At 34.3% G+C, this 18,739-nt stretch overlaps 1 protein-coding gene across 3 annotated transcripts in view; it reads right to left on the bottom strand.

Moving 5' to 3' along the window:
* Positions 1-18,739, bottom strand: part of LOC129221949 (sterol O-acyltransferase 1-like) — a 69,965-nt gene that overhangs the window by 48,315 nt on the left and 2,911 nt on the right. The window contains exon 1 of one of the 3 annotated variants that reach the window (XM_054856343.1): positions 11,059-11,169. The exons of 1 other annotated variant lie outside the window; for it this stretch is intronic. The gene's annotated coding sequence lies outside the window, so the exon portion shown is untranslated. Of the gene's footprint in view, positions 1-3,284; positions 3,401-11,058; positions 11,170-18,739 lie in introns of those variants that run through there. One more of the 3 variants, XM_054856342.1, reaches the window with a different exon arrangement.

Below are 18,739 nucleotides of genomic sequence, written 5' to 3'. Positions count from 1 at the left end.
CCCAAGAACAGGAAACAAAATATCTTCATAGGAAATAAACATTATGGGATAGGTTAAGCAACATTCAAAAGTCGTGTTTAAGGAGGAAAAAACAGGTAAAAATAAACATGCAAAATACTCTCCTGGCACATTTTCCACTGGGTGTGTAAAGACAGTAAATAGAGCAAGCGAATGAAGGACCTTTGATCCATTAGTGGGTAAACCATGAACATTTGTGAAACTTGTGGGAAAAGGGATGGGTTGGAACAATTGATGTCGAAGTGCAGGAGATGGTCGCGATTTCCTCAAAAACTCAGCTTTGCTCTTTGAACCATCACCTCAAAGGTGACCTAAAGTTGAAGCTGTTTAGACTTCAGAAGAATTTACTAACAAAACAGTCGTGGATTGCTTGCAGTAAATGTATAGCTCTACCTACTTCCAAGCAGTGAGTATACAAATAACTTACCAATTTAAAGAAATGAAAAATCTACTTGAACTTTTCTTCTCTGTTGATGTGCGTTTTGCACTTTTGATCTCTAAACGAATATGCTGCCTGCGATTCAGTCGTTCTAGTCCCACGCATTCTTGTTTACCACTCATAAGGGGTACTTCCTATAACTCTTAACTCTTTAGTAAAAACAAGGTTGAAGATCTATATTTACGATGGATGTTTGCTTCCCATTGCTTAAGCTCAAACGCGCTGCCTTACAGCGGGTGATACAATTTTTGGAGTCTACTAAAAGCAGTTCTAAATATAAATAACTCTTTTTAGGGGGCAGAGCTGCCCAAATTTGACAGATCAGAGGTCACTGTTTCTGAAACAGAGTACAGACAGTAAGATATGCTGTAGCTCCTTTACGGATTGCTTCTTTCAGAGTTGATGGGAACTCACGGCAGTTCAGCTCTCGTACTTTTTTTTCAGTTTTATGCGATTTTTTTAAAATATTCGACTAAATTCAGACTTTTTGTACATAAAAAAAGTTCTGGAGATTATACTACAGTGGGCAGGTTAACGGCAGTATCTGCAGAAATGAGTTTTCGAGACGTTTGAAAACAACGCGTTTTGAATTCAATAATAACAATAGGAAAGTGCTGGAATTAAACATTTTCTATGCGCTTTTTTTTTGTAGGAAACAAATAAGCAAGCTTGTAAAACAAAGCTAACGTACAACAAATAACAAAAATGCAAAAAAATTAAAAATGAAAAGTTTGCAACTACTGCCCTTTAAAGCTCCTCCATTTCTTTCGCTTGAAATTAAAAGTTGGATTTACTACCTTGAAAAGTTACTTTACATAGACTGAAGAAGATGAATGATATCTTTTCCAGTGAACAGGATTATTGTTCATCAGGGATGCAATTAGAAGGGTTATCTTCAGGGTGCTCTTTTGCAGAACACTTGGACTCGAGCCACGTCCCCAACACTAGAACGCTGACACATATGAGTAAAAGAATTGCTAAGACCCCAATCCAGGGGTGCCCATCTAGGAGAGGGGGGAGGGGCGTCATGGCGCAGACTGCGCCATTCAATTTTTTTGGAGGGGAGGGTTGAGGGGCATTTTTCTCATTTTGAGGGGGTGCCTCTTGCTTTTGGGGGAAGGTCTCAGCGATATTGAAGGGGTGCGTCCTTGCTCTTAGGGGCTGGGCACCACTGCCCCAATCCACTTACACAGAAAAAAACTCCGGTTGCACACCATTGTTGGTTATGTTCCCAATCTTATCCATATATCGCAACTGCTCCTCCCAAGTTTGTTATGTACATTTGTACAAATTGTTTTTAAAAAAAATTAATCACATTGAATTTTGGTTCAAACTTTAATATCATGAATTTCCTTCGATAAATATTTTTCAATATTTCATACAATCATTTCCACAGAGATGGTTTAGATGTGCAGTATTCTATGTAAACGTTAAGCAGGTTTCAACTTTTTGGTCCCAAGATCAAACAAAACACATATAGCGCGTTTTCCGGACTAAACCGCAGTGTCACATTGCTCCTGAATCAAGGAAAAAGTGAAAAGTGGGATTCAATGATCATAGCTGGTTTTAGAGGCGATACGACGTTTTTGGTTTCTTTGGCATTCCGTTGACTCGTATGCTACCTATGTACAAGGAGACAGGCGTAAAGCCACCAATCTAAGAAAAATTGTCGATTTCAAGGCTTAGGGATTCAAGGCTTTAGGGATAAATCCCATGGTAACTAGATACAATGTTACCGGCCTTCAATTTAGCGTTGAACATCCGAAAAATTAGAGTCGGCGATTGGGACTGAAAAGTGGGGGGGGGGGGGGGGCGAAAAAAACACAGCTAGAAGCCGTAGGATTTTTAGCGGCAGCAACGTAATGGAAGAGAGAAAAATATACAAAATTTCGCTAAGCTGGTTTTGAGATCATATGAATGGTAATTGATGTAAATTTACGTTTTATTTCGATTTGGATGAATTATGTACACAATAACTTACCCCGAGGAAATACTTAGACATGAATTAGACTTACATTATTTACCCCAAAGTATTTTGAGATGTCACAAACATTTGGTAATAATTTCAATAGGCAAGTATAGCTTGTTTAAGTAAAACAATCGATTTACTAATATCTAAACAACGAATACATTAACTAAAAGTTACTGCTCGTGCTAAATAATGTTTCATAAACAGATACAGCAAAGTAAAACAAATAATGGGGTCGTTTCCAGTATTTTAAAAGATTTTTTTCTGAAAGAACATGCTTAAAAACATAGGATCTAACCATTTTTTAAATAATTTCTTTAAGTTTAATATTTTTTAAAAATTACTTAAATTGGTGATCTTTCATTGTTTACATTTCTTGCCGATGACATCACAAATGATGAAATGCCATTCTGTCTTGCCATTCACACTGCAAAATATTTAATTCGCAATTTTAGTCACGTGTATTGGCAACGATATGCGAAAGAGCATCATTTGTGACTTCATCAAGACCACGCCTTGTTTGCAAAATCGGACATTTTAAAAAATTAATTTAAAAATAACTGTTGGGAAAATAAAAGAATTTTCTAGGCCTGTTTTTTTTTTTTTTTTTTTTTTTTTTTGCTTATTCTATCAATTTCAGTGACTAAAAGTACTACTTTTGACTGAAGGAAACAACTCCATTGTAATCTGAAAATTTTGACATTTCTGCTCTTTTTTATAATTTCTAGTTTTGGTTAATAAATTGGAAAATAAAATAAATAAAGAAACCAGAAAAGTAAGGCGGATGATCTCCCCCCCCCCTCGAATCGCCGCCACTGCGAAAAATACATCGAATAAAAGGAATCCAGGAACAATCACCATCAAGATGAAGAAAAACCAAAACATCCGTCTGGAGGTCGCTTTTACGAATCTTTGACGCAACACTAAACCAGAAGTAAGAGCTGCGAGAAGGAGAGGGAAAGAAAGGCTGCTCGGTGCACACAAGCGAAGAAAAAGTTAGCGATCGCTGCGTGCACGGGGAGACAAGTTCAGCTGAAACGGAACGAGAGTAAAAAACGAGCGCAGATATGAGTCAGGGCCATGAGATCTAAATGTTTTCGTCAGAGAGAGGTGCTGTCGATTTTGGATTACTGGAGTGCAGATTTACACGCTCAATTTCGAATACTTTCTTAAATTGAACAATTTTTTCCGTTCTCTTTAACAAGCAGCAATGAAAGAAGAAAATTTCATTACCATGGCGCTGCAAGTTACCTTGACTAGAAATAGAACCACGACAAAATGCAACTTCATGTAAAATGTTTCAATTAGCCTAAAAATAGGTTGTACTTAAACTAAATGCTCTGCTGTCTCCCCCCTCCCTCCTTGGTGAAAAGTTATTTTCCTGCATTCGATTATTATATCGTTTTCTTAATCACAGTCACGCAAATCTGTGTTCACAAATCTTCAACAAAATATGGTGCGATAAATTAATAAAATTGTTATTCATTAGAATATTTTTAATGGAGTCATTATCCCACATTTCCTCAGGTTAAATGCAAATAACTTTGTATAATTGAAATATATGTGTTATATTTAATTTAAATTCTGAAACAACATTTCTGGGTTGTTGCTAATCCTAGATGGTATAACTTAGTTATATCATCTCCATTGAACCAAAATTCTCCAAAATAAGTCAAAAAAAAGGGGGGGGGGGGTCTCTTAAAATCTTAAGCACTGAAATTTAAGCAGTTGATCGGCCCTGCACCAATGACACTCCGGAAACTGTTTCTCCCTTTGTTGGAAAGCAAGAGATTTAATGGAAATAACATTTCTAGCAGACTGGATACACTCAGGGACGTCCCGATGCACTGCCATCTCGGGATGTCACTACGACCTTCCAAAATGTCCTCATACGGCAATTTTTGTCTGACGATTCGGCAAAATTGACATCATTCGGCGAAATTTGGAGTTCCATCCGGCAAAATTATCGGATCGATGATATTTTTGCCGAATGGCAAAAATATCATTCGGATAAACTTGGAGTTCCATTCGGAAAATTGAGAATTTTCGCCCTACCAAAAACCTAAGTTCCAGCGCCCCTGCACACACTACCAAACCTATTTCATTTGATAAACAGTCAGGAGCTCCCTGAACTCACATTTTTGGAAGGAGAAAATTCTTAACTTACCGAAAGAAGCTCCAAATTTTTGCCAAATGATGAAACATGATCATGCATATTGTTCACATACCTATGTCTAATAAAAAGAGACATTAGGCGTCATTTAGAAAAAAATTAACATTACAATACGATGTCCAAATTTTAATAATTGACAGACAAAATTTGTCGAATAAGGAAAGTTTTGGGAGAGCACAGTGACCTCCTATCATGACGTCCATGATTGCAATAAAACCTCGATTGGGCGAAGTGATCGAAGACGGATTTCCTTCTGTGAATCGAAAATTCTGGATTGAAGAGAACACTATAAAATGGTGCTCGCAAAAATAACTGGATTTAAACATGTACACGTTTACAAAGCTTTATGTTGACATTATTGCTACATTTAAAAACAATAAATGCCACAAAAATCAGAAATTGCAATGAATACAAATTTAATGAAACACAATATCGCTCATTTGGAAGAAGAGTGCCACAATACGAAGAAATGAAATTTTACAGGAGAAGCATTTTAAGTTTGACTCTTCTGGAAAATTGCTGTAAGAAAAGTAAATTTACTGTGCTCTTCGGCGGTTGATATTAGAACAAAAATCTGTCATTGTTTTCCCAAGAAAATAACGTCGTTTGAAGCCCTTTAAGCGAAAAAAAAAATTAAAACTTTCGTATTGTGGCACCAAGGGCGGCCATATAGGGGGCAAGGGGGGCTAGAGCCCCCCCCCCTTTGAAATTAGAACTTCCTTGCTTTTAGTACTTTTTTCTTTGCAAAAATGTAAAAACATTTCTTCTAAAGCCATTAATGAATAAGTTATAAAAAATGTCAAATTTTAATGACTCTAATCTGTCCTGAAATCAGTTTCCACGGGGAAAATATCCAGTTAACCATATCCAGTTAACTTTTCAACATAAATACCGTAGTTTTAAAAATAACTGTTCAATTAAATAATAATTTACTTACAGATTCGATCGCTTTTCAATTTATAGCATTTTGAAAACTTGAACCATTTTATAACTATGTACACGAAAATAAATTTACGGCCACTGTTTCACAAATTCACATGCACCAATTATTTGTTAAATTACATCACAAAGCCTCTTTAGTCCAGTTTATTTTTACGATCTCTAAAAACGTAACTTCAAGTGTGCGTGCTTATTTTAAAAATTCTAAAAGAGAATAGCTTAGATTAGCTTTCGCGTAATCTCAAAACGTTAAATTAGTAAATGCGAAGCTCAAAAACCAGCTTGATAAGTGTAGCAATAAACTTTGGTGTCTACCGCATTTTGACAGCGACATGAGATAGCTGAACTGAAAAAGATAATGCAAAACATTTTCGAAGAGCAATAAAATTGCTAGTCAAAATGCCTGCTATCAGCTGGGTTTGCATATATTTGTTCCAAGCGATAGAGCACAGTTGTTACAATGTATTATAAGCTTATCTCCCGTAGTTTCGTCCACGTAGTTCCCGTCTAGTGTCTAAAAATAATTAAAATACAGCTGATTAGATCCGTAATATCTCAACTGCAATTTTTAATAAGTTACTATATAAGTACACACCTGCATTCCACATTATGTAGGTTATAATTTGCTATCTTTCGCACATGTGCAGTGAAAATATTAAACTTTTAAGAATTTATATTTTACAAAATTTTCAATATTTTAGTTTCAAATCTTATGATGTCTCTCTTGTGGTGTAAGATATCCTTCAAATTTGGTCGAGTTTCTTGGAAAACTGACTGAAACCGTTTTCCATAACAGATTCTGTTATGAGCCAAAAACTGGCGAAGAAAGAAGTGTTTACATCTTGATGATTACATGGTGACGTAAAACCGGCTCCAGGAGTAGGCTATCAGTGCTACCGCCTAGGGTGGCCGATTTTAAAGACGGCAAATTTCATGATGGTGAAATGTAAAGAAGCAAATAAAGACCCTCCCCCCCCCCCCCGAGAAAAAAAAAGGGAATAACTCAAAAATTTGTTCCTTAGTTTTTTTCCTTTCCATCTCAAATTGCAGCAATTTGCGAGAGTATAATCGATGATTTATACATATCTATATATAATTACGGTAAATAATTCACAAAAAGACGAATGCATTATGTCAAACTTTTTTTTGTGCATTCAGTATCCAAACGAGCTGATGTGTGCATCGCATGACTTCCTTTTACTCCAATTTAATGTCATTTCCCATTATTGGCATTTTTAATGTGATTCAATAATTTACTCTCTAAATATCCCCAACAGTGGCCAAATTGAAACCAGATTTTAAAAAAAAATGCCAAATTTGTCGCCAAATTGGCAACAAAACTTGGCGACCAAAATATTGGTGATATATATCACTAAGTGTCCGCCAAATTATAACACCACTTGAGTTTATATCGAAATTAACAATGATTTCCCCCAAAAATGGGGGCAAAAGACCCCTTTAGAAACACCCGAATGCAACCAAAATGGGAGGTGCACAACTAGACCCCACTAGGAGTCTGCGTACCAAATTTCAACTTTCTAGGACATACCGTTCTTGAGCTATGCGACATACATACGCACATACACACATCCAGACGTCACGAGAAAACTCGTAATTAACTCGGAAATCGCCAAAAGGGATATCTCGCGTGTCTATACGTTCTTAGACACTTATCCACGAGTGGTCGAGCCAAAAAAAAAAAAAACTCAACATTCATTCGGAAGTGAGTAAAATAGAAAATGAGATCTATTTTTGAGTGAAAATTTTTTTGCGAATACAATACTTCCTTTTTTGTAAAAGGAAGTAAAAAATGTCCATACTCCCGAACTCCCTCTGTATCAAGAAGCAGCTGTTGCCCACCCTGCAGTGCTAAATGATTTCAAATCATCAATATATCCCCCTGACCCCTCAGGGCCGGCTCTAGTAGTTTTGCCGCCCCAGGCGATGTTGACTAGTGCCGCCCCTCCCCCCTTCTTAAGACTAATAAAATATAACTTCTTTAGTGTGAGAAAACAAACATGCTCCCTTGGTAACCAGCTGCTTTGATTCGCAAGCTCAAGACTTTTTTTGCATTGAAGATTTCCTCATTGGTAAAAAACGAGCTGATGTGTGAATCACATGACTTCCTTTTACTCCAATTTCATGTCATTTTCCCATTATTGGTAATTTTAATGTGATTTAATAGTTTACTCTGTAAATATTTCCTACAGTGGCCAAATTGAAACCAGATTTAAAACTTAAAAAAAATCGCCAAATTTGTCACTAAGTTAGCGACAAAACTTGGCGATCAAAAGACTGGCGATATATCGCCAAGTGTTCGCCAAATTATAACACCACTTGAGTTTACATCAAAATTATCAATGATTTCCCCCAAAAGGGGGCAAAAGACCCCCTTAAGAACATCTGAATGCAACCAAAAGGGGAGGTGCACAACTAGATCCCACTAGGAGTCTACGTACAAAATTTCAACTTTCTAGGACATACCGTTCTTGAGTTATGCGACATACATACGCACATACACACATCCGCACATACGTACATACGCACATACATACATACGTACGTACAGACGTCACGAAAAAATTCGTTGTAACTAACTCGGGAATCGTCAAAATGAATATTTCGGGTGTCTATACGTTCTTAGGCACTTATCCATGTGGTCGATTTGAAAAAAAAAAAAAAACTCAACATTCATTCGGGGGTGAGCAAAATGGAAATTAAGGTTGATTTTTGAGTGAAAATTCTTTCGGGAAAATAATACTTAAGTAAAAAAAAAAAAGTAAGAAAAAAGAAATCGTTTGTTTTTCCCCTGTTGCCAAAAAATAATTTTGAAAATGAATTACTGTACTTTCAAAAATAAATAAAAATAATGTGATTCAATGATTAACTCTCTAAATATTTCCATCGGTGGCCAAGTTAATACCAAGTTATTTAAAAAAAAAAATCGTCGCCAAGTTGGCGAAAAAACTTGGCGACCAAAAGCTTGGCGATACGTCACCAAGTGTTTACCAAATTATAACACCACTTAAGTTTGCATTGATATTAACAATGATTTCCCCCCAAAAAGGTGCAAAAGACCCCCTTAGGAACATCCGAAAGCAACCAAAAGGGGAGGTGCACAACTAGACCCCACTACGAGTCTATGTACCAAATTTCAACTTTCTAGGACATACCATTTTTGAGTTATGCGAGATACATACGCACATACGCACATACACACATACGCACATACATACAGACGTCACGAGAAAAGTCGTTGTAATTACCTCGGTGATGGTCAAAATGGATATTTCGCGTGTCTATACATTCTTAGGCACTTTTCCGCATGTGGTCGAATCGAAAAAAAAACTCAACATTCATTTGGGGGTGAGCAAAATGGAAATTAAGGGCGATTTTTGAGTGAAAATTTTTTCGCGAATACAATACTTCCTTTTTTGTAAAAGGAAGTAAAAACATTACCTATACAGTAATTTTGCAATTCTGTGGTTTAACAACGTTGATTTTATCCTTTAAAATAAACCGATCCAAAGCGTTTTATACCCAGATGGATAGTAATTTGGAACTCTCGCATATTCTGAAATTTCACTTGTTCTTTACACATCTTGCGAGTAAAAAATAGCTCTTAGATACCTTGTATATGTGATATTTTTACAAAAATCCAAAGAACAATTTTTCACAGCAAGTGGAACTAATTTGCGAGGGTTACAGTTTTCTCCCATTTTTTTACAATACAGGATGAACGAAACAATTTTTTCTTCTTTGCTTCAATTTGTTGTTAGACACCCCTAAATACGTCACTAAATTTTTACTGGAAAGCGTGAACTCAAGCACACCATTTATATGACAAAAATCTACGGAACACTACTTCAGGTATTATTTCTAAAATTCGAAAATCTGTCAATTTTCGAAAACGTTTCCATACTTTTGGCAAAAACTGCACCAGGGCAAGGCTTGAAAACTTAAGTTGAAATTACCGGACATAAAGTTCTTTCTAAGGGTAGTAAAGACGTTAGCACCCATGCGCATTTACAAGAAAAACCCAGAGCAAAATACATCGAAGTTTTGATAAGAAATACAGAGTGTACATTTAAAAAATATATTAAAAATGATATAAATGAGCAAATTGAGTAAAAATAAATAAACACATAAAATGACAAGAAATAAAATAAATAAACAAATGTAAAATAGACAAACGAAATATGCATATGTGATACGAAAACCATATTTTCCTATTTGAAATCAATTGTAAAAGAAGAAATTAATGAATACAGTAAAACCTGTAAAGTTGACTACCCTTGTAAGGTGACCACATGCCTATGTTGACCGCTTTTGTCAGGAACGGAATTAGTACTATCTCATACACTGAAGGAAAACCTCCGTAACTTGACCACCTCTCTATCTTGACCACCTGTCTATCTTGACCACTAATGTACGCCAAATTTGGTTAGGAGTATTGTAAAAAACCCTTTGTAAGTTGACCACCTGGTTTATTTTTTTAAATTTTCTTCAGCAAATTATTTTATTTCATTATTTATTTATTTATTATTATTACTTCTTTTTTTTTCTTTTTTTTGATAGCTTTCAAAAAATGTTTTTAATGCTTTGATGACAGACTAGCATTTCACTAACTAAACAGCAGCATAAAGCTTATGCTGCTCTTTATTCTCCAAACTTGTTTTTCATTTGTTGTTCTATTTGAGATAGCTTTTTGTACTCTGTTCAATGAAAATAGGTTTCAGTAGAAAAGTTCAAAGTATTTTCTTTCAGTTGCAATATGTTGTGGCAACACAGGAATTGTGCTAAAAAAGAGCAGGCCCGGATCTATACATTTTGGGCCCCCGTGCAGCAAAATATGTAGGGCTCCTCCCTAGTGGCCAGCAGTGTCTATTTGTAAAGCGAATAAGTCTTAGTGCTAGTTTTTTCTATTTTTTCTACAATTTCTAGGTCCGTTAGCCCCTTTAAAGACGTGGGTCCCTCGCACTGCGGGTACGCAGATCTGGGCCTGCTAATGAGTAAAGTTACATGTTTCTGGTGCAAGGGATTAAGAAATAGGACATTTTAATTTTGCCTTTATGAACTGAGAGAGTCACGCTTATTGCTCTTTGCGCTATAAGTTGTACAAAAAGGCTTGAAAATGAAAATTGTATCTGAGATTAATAAAAAGTATGAAACATTATATTAAAATTAATTGAAAATGGAGAAAGCCAGAGAAAATTGGCCGGCACATATGGAATTTCTAAAACTAGTGTCAAATATAGTTAAAAACAAGGAAAAAATAACAAAATTATTTGAATAGTATTTTTAATGATTGTTTCACTTTCAATAATGTTAAACAATGAAAGTGAGTTGAACAGAAAGAATAAGGGTGAATTACTCAAAAAATGAATACATGGTGCAAGAAATGACAAAAAAAACTTTTAAAAAAAAATCGTTACCGCCCTTTATAAGTTGACCACCTGTCTAAGTTGACCACCAAAGTATTGCACCGCGAGTGGTCAACTTACACAGGTTTCACTGTACTTCTATTTAGAATTATCTATTAGGAAAAAAGTTCCAACAGTTAGTAGTTTCATCCCACGGACGAACGCATAACTTGCAGAAATGGAAACTTCTTGGATGGGTGAATTTTTGTCCATGCACAGATTGTCGCACCCATGACTGCCATCACGGTAAGTCACGCTAGAATAAACAAGGCTAATTTAGATAACAGAACACCCAAAAATAGGCCAACCTCGTTTTGGCAGTGAGAAATCGACAATGTTTTTTTGTTTCCGGTATATGTTGGGAAGATTAAGGGAAATCTAATTCCAATAATATATCGATACATTCGTTTTCTTCCGGAAAAAAAAGCTGCCACTGATATAAGACCATGAAAATTCCGCGATGTTATAAAACAGAACTTAATGAGGAAAATGAAAAAGTAAACAGCAAGCAGATGGGAACAATTCATTTATGGCTGAGATATTCGGAAAGTCAGAAAAAAATTATGAAGTCCTAATATTTTTAATTTATTTAAATATTATCAAAATGTTGCGATGGTTTTTAATTCTTCAAAAAGTACATGCCTTGAAGAAAAAAAAACGAGCTGATGTGTACATCACTTGACTTCCTTTTACCCCAATTTAATGTCATTTCACCATTACTGGCAATTTTAATGTGATTCAATAGTTTACTCTCTAAATATCACCAACAATGGCCATCTTGAAATCAGATTTTAAAAAAAAACGTTAAATTTGTCACCAAGTTGGCGACAGAACTTGACGACCAAAAAGGTGGCGATATATCGCCAAGTGTCCGCCAAATTATAGCACCACTTGAGTTTACATCGAAATTAACAATGATTTCCCCCCAAAAACAGGCAAAAGATCCCTTTATAAACATCTGAATGCAACCAAAAGGGAAGGTGCACAACTAGACCCCACTAGGAGTCTACGTACCAAATTTCAACTTTCTAGGACATACTGTTCTTGAGTTCTGCGACATACGTACGCACATACGCTCATACATACATACGTACATACAGACGTCACGAGAAAATTCGTTGTAATTAACTCGGGAATCGTCAAAATGGATATTTCGCGTGTCTATACGTTCTTAGGCACTCATCCATGTGCGGTCGAGTCGAAAAAAAAAACTCATCATTGATTCGGGGTGAGTAAAATGGAAATTATGTTCGATTTTTGAGTGAAAATTTTTTCGCGAATACAATACTTCCTTTTTTGTAAAAGGAAGAAAAAAACCCTAGCTATATCTCAGATACCTCATGGTATGCCTGCTTAATATTCTGCGATGTTATAAACAGAATTCAATGCTGAAATAAAACGGAAATCAGCGAGGTGGTGGGAATGATGCAAGAAATCCATTTATGGTTGTTAGCAGAGATATTCGGCAAGTCAGAGAAACAATACAAAATCTTAATATTTTAAATTTACTTCCAATACAGTCAAACCCTTGCGATGATTTTAATTCCTTCAAAAATACGTCATGGAAAATCCCTAGCTTTATTTCTTATGCCACATAATGTACTTCCCTGATATCTGTTATCTGACATTGTCGTTGATCATTGACACAAGCACTCTTAACTAAATCTTATTTAGTCATAGTTTTCCCAAAAAGAGAACTAACCCAAAAGCGTCTAAGTAGCCACTCAACTCTAAGTATCGAATAAGAAATACATCAGAATGTCTCGACTTTAGTAAGGTTGAAGAAGCATTTCTGATTAAGATGGGGGAAAAGTTTTTAAAAATTTTATTGAAGTATTACAGTGCAGAGTTGTTTACAGAACACAAACTCAATTTTAACCTATACTAATAATATAAATCTGAAGAGTTTGTTTGAACGCGCTAATCTCAGGAACTACTGGTTCGAGTACAAAAATTCTTTTTGTGTTGAAGAGTGCATTTATTGAGGAAGGCTATAGATGCTGTTTTTTTTTTTAATCAGATAGACTGAAATATTTGTAATTGCAAATTAAATGTTTAATTGTTTAGTTCTATGAATTCCTAATAGATGGCGGGGTAAGATAACTCATCGAGAGAGCGCTGGCCGACAGTGTTAGCAGCGAGGAACTATGCCACGCGGCTCAGACGCATGGACGGCCACGCTTTTGTGGGACTGTTGTGGTCATCGAACTCATTTTTAAATTCAAGCACATATCAGGTACATTCTCATAGTTGAAGACAGCTACTTATCTAAGTAAATAATTTGATTTATCGAATTCTTCAATTGTGATTGTTCTTTATAAAGTTTCTGTTGTATTATTGTTTATTTGGCGAAACATTTTAAGTTGCAGAAAAATACCCGCTGCACTCGCTAAAGAGCAGGGTTACGGTAGCGAGTTTACTTGGCGCGTTAAGTGATGAACTAGATAGTTGAAGGGTTATTTTGAGTTTTAAAGCTGTGTTTTGGTGAATAGTTTTAAATTCCAAAGAAAATTTAATAGGTTAGTTGAAAAGGTGTGTACGCATTTTAGTCGAAGAAAAATGATCATTTCACATGGGGGGGGGGGGGGCGGTTAATTCAGTGGACTTTAAATTCCTAGCACGGGCATCACTGTGTGGGTACTCTTAGTTTATAAAAGACTATGAAAGGAAAACGATTTTCTATCTGAAAACATAATGGGCAGTAACTATTTTTATGTCACCACACTTTGCAGTTCCATGCGTCAAAATAATGACCAGTACAGTTTTTATCACTTTCAGAACTTCTCTCTTAAAAAGATAAATATACTATCTCATGAAATATAAAACTTCTAAAAGCGAATTATAGGAAAATGTTCGGAATAGGGCCATTTCAAAAATATTGCGGAGGGCCTTCAAGATGTTGATGTAACCACTGTCTCTGATGATGAATGAAATTGAATACAGACGTAAAACTGTTTATTGGTAAAACACCTAATGTGTTGCGTACCTTCTTCATTATTTGTCAATTGATGCTATTGTGGAAACATCCCATCATCTCGCAATATATCACACCCCGGAAAGGAGAGTGATGAAACTCAAAATAAAAACTTAATAGCTATTGATTTAAAATCTAAATTTAATGCTCTTTCTTGCCACAAAACTCGCATAGTTAGCTTGCATAATTGGTCCGTGGTGACGTGAAAACGATATAGTAATCAATAGTGACACATCATTAGAATTTTATAATTCAGAAGTAAAATTTTCTAACTTTAAGTATGCATTATAAATCAAGGCAACGAAACCTGACCTCTAAACATCACATTACAAATTTAATTTCACGTATTGCAGTGTTTGAGACTAAATCATTTGAAACAACTATTGCGTAAAACGTGGATTTTCTCCAATGGGCGATTCTCGAAAAAATGTCCAGTGCGTAACGCTAGCCTTTTTATTCTATTGAAGTAATTATTAATTAAATATGGGATTAACTGTTATGCTTTGACAGTACATTAAAGTATGTATTATTGCCCCAACAGCATTATTTTTTGAAGGCTTTGTTTAGCTGGAAAAAATAAAAAAACTTAGCGTTACGCACGGGACATTTTTTCGAGAATCGCCCATTTGATTTTTTTTTTTTTTTTTGGAGTTGTTTCACTTTTTTTGCCGGGGTGCGATATGTCTCGGTTGCTTTTGCCATCCCTCTCCACTCCTCCACCTCGAAATTTTTTGAAATGACGCGCCTGTCTGATGTACTTCAATTCGCAGAGGCAAAAGATTTAATAGTTATTAATCATCACGGAAGTGCCTAGTTGTAATAAGGGATTTTAAGCTTCCTTTATGAAGTTCACAAATTAAGAAACAAAAGAAAGATACTTTTTCTCCGTCGTAAGAGAAAACAAATTAATATTTATTTGCTTTCTGAATCTTTTCAGACAGTAAGTACAGCAGGTGTGCTAACAAGGTCAACCAGAACAGCTCTTTTCTCGCCGATGATTACACAATGCAAAAGCAGTAAGGGCACAAAAGGGATCCTTTCTTTACTTTTCAATCAAATCAGTGATGAATTGCAACATTATAAAAAAAGATTTCCCCTCCCCCTCAAAAAAAAAAAGAATCAGTTTCGAACATAATAATATTAAGTTTTAAATGATACTAAAAAAAAAAAAAAGAGTATCCCTAAAAAAATCTTAATTTTATTTCCCGAAACTTAAAATAAAATTAAAAGAAAAACAGGAAAAGTAATAGGAAAAGTTAATTTTGTGAAGAAGAAAATATATATTTTAGTCCAGGAAAAGCTCAAATTCATGAAAAAATTATGAATCTAAAAGTAAAACTTCATCTGTGCACACCCCAGACAAATGCATGCACTTTCTTTTCTCTCTCTTTTTCGAATTAAGTATTTGTGTGTTATGCACACACTCACATACGTACAGACACATTCCATACGTATATACATTCATTACTTCCTAATACGTTGATTTATCATTCACAACATCTAAAGGTGACATTAAAAAAAAGTTTTTAATGTTTGGACAGGCTTTATAAAACCTTTTACAAAGAGTTATTGAAAGACATGGAAGAGAGACCCCAAAAAATCTCCAGAACGCCATGTTTTAACCCCTATTTTAACCCTAATACAGCATTTTACAAACATGTAGTAGAGATAAAGCTACGGATTTTTCATGGCTTGAAAATAATCCTTGACATTTTTAGGGGAGGGGAGGGGCAAGGGCTTTGGGATTCAGAGGAGTGAAATGTGCGGAAACAGGAAAGACATAGCAGTGATCAATTTTACAGAAAAGAAAAACTTATTTCCCAAGGATGAAATAAATAGAAGATGGCATGGAAAAATGATCGTCGGCTGAGTTACAACAAGGCAGGGTTCGAAAATATGATATTTTCCAAAATATCGAAAATATGGGAGATTATGATATGTATCCGATATTTTAAGTCTTCAAAATATTAAATGCATTCTCAAAACACTTTTTTTCTTACATTGTTATTACAATATGTAGACTTATAATTAAGGTTACTTTTATTATTTTATATCTAACATTTCATTCTACATTTTAATCAATTAAAATAAAATTTAAATTAGTTGTTTTACTCGTTTTTCTTCAGTTGGCTAGTTTTACCCAGTTATATGAATCAGAAATAAAAAATATGCATTAGTTGGTGCACAGACATAAGACATTCTTTTTATCTGACCAACGTTTAATATTAAATTAGGCACTTTTAATCTGAATTAAAAGTTACATTTGTAACAATTTTATGAATATAAAATACGAAAGGAATACTATATTACTTTGTTATATTTAATATAGTATAGCATCATAAAAATATAGTACATAACTTTTTGGTCATTTTCAAAAAAACACAATATTGTTTAATAATATTTTTACAGTGAAAAACAAAGTGGTTGAAAAAATAAATATCGAAAATATCAAAATATCATGATATTTTCAAAATAAATATCGGATATACAGTGGCTCCTAAAAGTCTTCGTACACCTACGACTTTCAACGAAATAGGTCCCAAATCATTGGTTAGAATTAATATTTCGGAATAGGTATTTAATTATAAGATTTATGATTAATTTTTAACAAAACTGCATGAAAAGTTTTTAAAAAATATTAAAACTTAATTTTTTTTAAATCAAAACCCGAAAAGTGCCGGAAATTTTATCTCATAAAAGTCTTCGTACACTTTATAAAATGTCTATATATTATTGAATAATCTAACTTTTGATTAAGTTATTAATTAGTAGAATATCATACAGTATTCATAACACCTTTTAAATGTCTGGGAATAGATTTCATTCTTTTTCTTTCTTTTTTTAGCGTAATTTCTGAGTAAGTGTTCTACCACCACTTCGAGTGTTACTATTTCTAGCTCTATTTTCGTTTTAAGGCCCTATTTTCGTAATCTAGCCTCCAAATATCTCTAAATACGTTAAATTAAGTTACAATCTGGAGATTGAGGGGGTATTTTCTAAACTTTAGGACCATTTTCGAGGCTCTAGACGCAAACGTTGAAAACCGTGTGCTTCTTATCGTTATCTTGATAAAAAAACAAAGTTGTTTCCAATAACCAAATTTTTGGCTAAGAGTTCAAAATTGGTTTTTAAAATATTTAAAGGAACAGCATGATTCATTATTTCACCAAAAAATTACAAACTACCAAGTCCTGATGCTGATATGCACCCTCACACTAAAACACCTTCATCGTCCAGATTAACTGATCCAACTAAGTTCTTAAGATTAAGTTCCTAATTTTTTCTTCTACTTACAGTTATACAACAATTTAACCAAAAATGTTGAATTAATTTTTATCTGTAAGTAAGACATGATTCTAAACTGTTTTTAGCTTATTTATCATTGATTTTGGGACAAAAAGCGTAAGCTTTCTGTTTTTCACACGACCAAGAAAATTTCTGCGGAAAGAGGTTCCATTTAATCCAGCTAATCAAAGAACTTGGCGAACAATTTTAGGTGAAAATTAAATGTAAAATGTTTCATTTAACTCTGCAGAAACTTTTACAGTACTCAAATGTTGATTTTTCCTAAATTTTTTAACTTTAAATCTACGATCACGTTTTGTCAACTTTGCCGGTTGACCTTTTCTTACCTTGTTTTCAGTCCGATTCCTTTATTTAAAGCATTTTATCAAGCACTTTACTATACAAACAAATAAATTAACTAATTTAGAGACATTTCAAACCAATTTACCACTACTGTGGGAAAAAAATTCAAATTTTGAATGGCGTTTGCGGTTTTTTTTACGAATACCAGCCATTTTACAGTAATAAGCAATATATTAAGGAATAAATAAAAAAAAATAAAGCAAAATGACTTATAAGGGTCAACACAATGCAAAAATATTAATAAAACGGCATATGATAATTTTAATCATGAATTTATTCGAAAATATTTGAGTGTACGATGACTTTTGTGGCATGTTATTTCTCTGTCTCTTCGTTTTCTGACCCATTTCAAAAAGAAGATCCTTCAATATTTTGAAAAAACCAATGGTTTATATTTGGAAAGACATAGGAATGGTGAGAAAAAATATTGGCCTTTATATTCGAATTCAGTTTTGAGTTATTTTGGTTTTACTAAAAAATTTCAAAGTGTACGAACACTTTTGGGAGTCACTGTACATCATGATACATATCGACTGATTTATATCGGCGAACCCTGCAACAAGGTAACTGCAAATTTGGAAAAAAATAGAAAGTTTCACTTTTGTTCGAAAGGGCTAAATATTTCAATTCAAATGAAATTTAGAAATGGTAGATTAATAACATTTAAATCAAGCTTTCACAGTCTCTAAAATTCAAAAATAACTGTCGTTAGCTACGTGTAGCGTTTGCTGCACGAGATATGCACATTTGCATATCTGGGGGGGGGGGCACTATTTTGAATTTCAGCATCTAAACTGATTGACATTTTATATCATACAAGCTATTGCTTAGGGTCCATGCTTTGAAGTGGGTCCCTAACTCCCACAAAACAAAATTCATGATTTGTTCCTTAAAAAACGGAAATTGCTTGAAAAAACTAATTTCATTTTCAAGTGCTTGAACACTTTGAATGTTTGGAAACATGTGGCTACAAATCTTAAATTTTAAAATTTCTAACAAATGGTAGAGGAAGAGGAATGCCAAAATTTGTCAAATTCAGCTCCTTGCCACATCTTGCATTAAAAATTGTAAAAATCATGGTTCTTGCGTTTGTAACATATTATTTGAAATAAATTTTTGTGACTCACATGTTTCATATCTTGCTATATATTCAATC

This window comes from Uloborus diversus, chromosome 5, assembly GCF_026930045.1.
Source record: "Uloborus diversus isolate 005 chromosome 5, Udiv.v.3.1, whole genome shotgun sequence".
NCBI lineage: Eukaryota > Metazoa > Arthropoda > Arachnida > Araneae > Uloboridae > Uloborus > Uloborus diversus.
The sequence above is the reverse complement of the archived record's forward strand: the minus strand, read 5'-3'. Positions and strand labels throughout refer to the sequence as shown.